Here is a 5,000-nt window from a genome sequence, read left to right on the forward strand (position 1 = left end):
AATGATGTTGTTATAGACAGGTCTAATGATGTTGTTATAAACAGGTCTAATGATGTTGTTATAAACAGGTCTAATGATGTTGTTATAGACAGGTCTAATGATGTTGTTATAAACAGGTCTAATGATGTTGTTATAGACAGGTCTAATGATGTTGTTATAGACAGGTCTAATGATGTTGTTATAGACAGGTCTAATGATGTTGTTATAGACAGGTCTAATGATGTTGTTGTAGACCCATCTAATGATGTTGTTATAGACAGGTCTAATGATGTTGCTATGGACAGGTCTAATGATGTTGTTGTAGACAGGTCTAATGATGTTGTTATAGACAGGTCTAATGATGTTGTTATAGATCCATCTAATGATGTTGTTATAGACAGGTCTAATGATGTTGCTATGGACAGGTCTAATGATGTTGTTATAGACAGGTCTAATGATGTTGCTATGGACAGGTCTAATGATGTTGCTATGGACAGGTCTAATGATGTTGTTATAGACCCATCTAATGATGTTGTTATAAACAGGTCTAATGATGTTGTTATAGACAGGTCTAATGATGTTGCTATGGACAGGTCTAATGATGTTGCTATGGACAGGTCTAATGATGTTGCTATGGACAGGTCTAATGATGTTGCTATGGACAGGTCTAATGATGTTGCTATGGACAGGTCTAATGATGTTGCTATGGACAGGTCTAATGATGTTGCTATGGACAGGTCTAATGATGTTGCTATGGACAGGTCTACTGTACCAACATGAGGTGGTTGGATCCACTCTCAATTTATTCTGAGTTATTTGTATTTCACAAATGAAATGTTGTGCTTTGCCCTAGTCAACTACATTATGGTAACTGTGGCATGAAGGTACTGGTCCCCAAATGTTATTCCATGAAATGCAGGTCATTTAATCCAGGAATTAGAAAAAATTATTCAGAATTCCATTGAATGTCGTTCTCTGTGTCTCCACACACACACACACACACACACACACACACACACACACACACACACACACACACACACACACACACACACACACACACACAGAACCCTAAAGATTGAAGTAATGGGACACCAGATGAGATGTGATTTTCAAGGTTTCTATTCACGGAATATGTTTCCTTTTTCTAACGTTCTGTAGCCTTTCAACTGTTGGATCGACATCCCCACCTGTTGGCAGAGAGGCGGCTGGTCTGTTGGTCGTTCTTCGCCTCCAAACGGGCCAGCTACGTGCCAGTGCTGCCATCTTGTGGTAACCTTTTTTTATGCAGTCTTCGGGATCAAACAGAGAAAAACTAACAGACCGTTACAAATTATTAAAACTACAGTCTGGGACTTGGGAATCTGTTCAACGGTTATTTAAATTCTTTACAGTCTTGTATCTGGAGAGCTGTCCATGAATTTGAGAGGGGTTTCATTTCCTTCGCAACCCTCATCCCTCAAATGTATTAGTTTATGTTGAAGTGGTATGCAATGGTTCTTTGTATACCAATTACATACTGTTGTAATCATGTGATACACTATATATACAACAGTATGTGGACACCCCTTCAAATGAGTGGATTCAGCTATTTCAGCCACACCCGTTGGTGACGGGTATATAAAATCGAGCACACAGCCATGCAATCTCCATAGACAAACATTGACAGTAGAATGGCCTTACTGAAGAGCTCAATGACTTTCAACGTGGCACCGTCATAGGATTCCACCTTTCCAACAAGTCAGTACATCAAATTTCTGCCCTGCTAGAGCTGCCCCAGTCAACAGTAAGTGCTGTTCTTGTGAAGTGGAAACGTCTAGGAGCAACAACGGCTCAGCCTCGAAGTGGTAGACCACACAAGCTCACAGAACGGGACCGCCGAGTGCTGAAGCATGTAAAAATGCCTGTCCTCGGTTGCAACACTCACTAACGAGTTCCAAACTGCCTCTGGAAGCAATGTCAGCACAAGAACTGTTCGTCGAGAGCTTCATGAAATCTCTGGAGTGATGACTCACGTTTCATCATCTGTCAGTCTGATGGACAAATATGGGTTTGGCGGATACCAGGAGAACGCTACCTGTAATGTAGGGTATGTAAACACATAAAAGTGGCATTGTTTTTTTAAACATTTATTACATTAATTTTTCCATTATTAAAGTGGCTGGAGTTGAGTCAGTATGTTGGCAGCAGCCACTCAATGTTAGTGGTGGCTGTTTAACAAATCAAATTTATTTTATATTTTATATAGCCCTTCGTACATCAGCTGATATCTCAAAGTGCTGTACAGAAACCCAGCCTAAAACCCCAAACAGCAAGCAATGCAGGTGAAGAAGCACGGTGGCTAGGAAAAACTCCCTAGAAAGGCCAAAACCTAGGAAGAAACCTAGAGAGGAACCAGGCTATGTGGGGTGGCCAGTCCTCTTCTGGCTGTGCCGGGTCTGATGGCAGTCTGATGGCCTTGAGATAGAAGCTGTTTTTCAGTCTCTCGGTCCCTGCTTTGATGCACCTGTACTCACCTTCTGGATGATAACGGGGTGAACGGGCAGTGGCTCGGGTGGTTGATGTCCTTGATTATCTTTTTGGCCTTCCTGTGACATCGGGTGGTGTAGGTGTCCTGGAGGGCAGGTAGTTTGCCCCCGGTGATGCGTTGTGCAGACCTCACTACCCTCTGGAGAGCCTTACGGTTGTGGGAGGACCAGTTGCCGTACCAGGCGGTGGGTGATACAGCCCGACAGGATGCTCTCGATTGTGCATCTGTAAAAGTGTTTTTGGTGACAAGCCAAATTTCTTCAGCCTCCTGAGGTTGAAGAGGCGCTGCTGCGCCTTCTTCACCACGCTGTCTGTGTGGTTGGACCATGCATAGTGCCAACTGTAAAGTTTGGTGATGAAGGAATAATGACATTGAAATATTCTCAAACATGAAAATGAGAAGTTTGTGTGATTGATCGTTGATCAATTCCATTTAAATAGAATAAATGTGTGTTGAGAGGAAGTTATAGTTGCATTCATTTACATTTGAGTAATTTAGCAGACGCTCTAATCCAGAGCGATTACAGGAGCTTTGAACCAGCGATGTTTCGGGTCACTGACACAACGCTCTTAACAACTAGTATTTGCCGCCCTGCACAGTTTAACTGGTTTAGAGAAAACCCATCAATAACATCTGACATGGAAACATGTGTTGATCAATTCTTCTTGTCATTTAAAAAAAAAAAAAACCTTTCGCTGTTGTGTTGTCTCTCCTGTTTCTCTTTTCAGGAATCTTCAGACTCAGGTCACTCAAATGTCTTGCTATGTAGGCTTTTATTGGATTATTTTCTTTAGCTATTTTAGCCTTTTTTTAAAATACCTTAATTGAAGAGATGACTGAATTCATTCACATTTTAATTACATTGTAATGACATAATCAGAAATCATTATTTTGACATATTAGATATTACCCCCACGAAAGAGGCAGGCTTTCGCCCAGTAATATGCGATGCTGATTGGCTAGAGAGGTTTAACAATGTATCAATTGACAAAATATTTCGCGGAATAGTTTATATGTTGTGTCATTAACAGCCTATATAAATATTTTTATTTTAATATGTTCTAATCCAATAGGCTATTAGTCTGATAATTCACCAACAGAAAATACGTAAAATAAGTATTGTCTTTTGGGGTCATTTAAATGTTTTAAAATGTATTTTGACTGCAGGCAAAGTCGATTATGTAACGAGATTGTGCGTGCGCACTCATCTCCAGTTGGCCGCTTGGGCACGCAATTATGGGTAACTGCACCGGGCAATGTGAGGCGAGCATGCGCTAAAGCAAGCACAGATTTACGTAGGCCCAACACATAATAATACCATCACTGATGTTTACGTACGGAATTTAAATAAATAAAATACTTATTCGCGGAGAAAACATTCTTCAACAGAACGAACGTGAGTTATATTGTTATTTTACGGCTCTTTTACGCGCCGCACTCGTTTTGTATGGGTGAATAATTCGGTATTTTTATTGTGCGTTTATTGAGCAAGTTTGATCAGCATCTCGGACGCACTGGTTGGATTAGGGATTGTTTGAACCCAGTCACTCCAGAAAGCTTTTTCAAAACAAACGGAGCCCCCACTAGGTTTTATAAACAGCTGAATGTATCTTAGATCAAAGCTTTTTACTTGCAGAGAGAATATATGACCTCAATAGGTCGAGAACAAAATGTTCCAATCTCAGGATGAAGACTTTTTGTTAAATGTCCATCAGACCGTGATTTCATCCCGAATTCATGGGAAGTATGTTGCACAATACGTTATGTAAGTGGAGGGCATTTAGGTAATAGAGTTCAGTTGTTAATGCTATGGAAAACGACGGTAATTTCGCAACCCAGGTCTAGCAAAGGTAAAATGCATGTCGCTCTCCCGCCAAGTCGGTTCCATAGGCTAAATGTAAATTCGTAGATTGTTATGTTTAGATAAAGCCTATATTCTGCCAATGTATTGGTTTATTAATGGGGCAGTAGACCTATGTTTTCCTTGTGAATTCGTTTAAAGCTCGAATGTATTGTCGTGCGACATACAGTAAATACAACAAGCCTTTCAACTTGCACTACTTGATTTCTGTGTGATCAGCTGGTTGACAGGTTCGAATGAAGTAGACCGACCACTTGCTTCACAATGGTCTTTGCTTGGCTTTATTTCGATCATTATTTCATAACTTCTTTTTCGAGTAGTATGTGTGTGTGTGTGTGTGTGTGTGTGTGTGTTGGATTCTAGTCGTACAGCATGGCTACAAGGCAGAGTAGAGTACACACCCACTCTTTTGTGTTTGCAAAAAATACCCCCCCCCCCCCCTTCTTTCTTCTCACTCTCTCTTTCTTGGTTTCCCCATTCTGTGTTGTTGAACTTTTTGTTCCAAACGTGAGGGATAGCCTAGTAATGCTGGTATATTAAAAAAGTTGTGAATAATCATTGCAAATGTTATGCCTTCATATCGTGAAAGAACAGGATTTCAATATTCCTGCGCGCCACCTATGCAAACGT

At 40.7% G+C, this 5,000-nt stretch overlaps 1 protein-coding gene across 1 annotated transcript in view; it reads left to right on the top strand.

Annotated features, from left to right (window-relative positions):
• The first annotated feature begins 3,785 nt into the window (after positions 1-3,785).
• fam169aa (family with sequence similarity 169 member Aa) overlaps positions 3,786-5,000 on the top strand; it is a 39,928-nt gene continuing 38,713 nt past the window's right edge. Inside the window, exon 1 of the mRNA XM_036936347.1 lies at positions 3,786-3,905. The gene's annotated coding sequence lies outside the window, so the exon portion shown is untranslated. The remainder of the gene's footprint in view (positions 3,906-5,000) is intronic.

The sequence above is a fragment of the Oncorhynchus mykiss genome, chromosome 11, assembly GCF_013265735.2.
Source record: "Oncorhynchus mykiss isolate Arlee chromosome 11, USDA_OmykA_1.1, whole genome shotgun sequence".
Taxonomy (NCBI): Eukaryota; Metazoa; Chordata; class Actinopteri; order Salmoniformes; family Salmonidae; genus Oncorhynchus; species Oncorhynchus mykiss.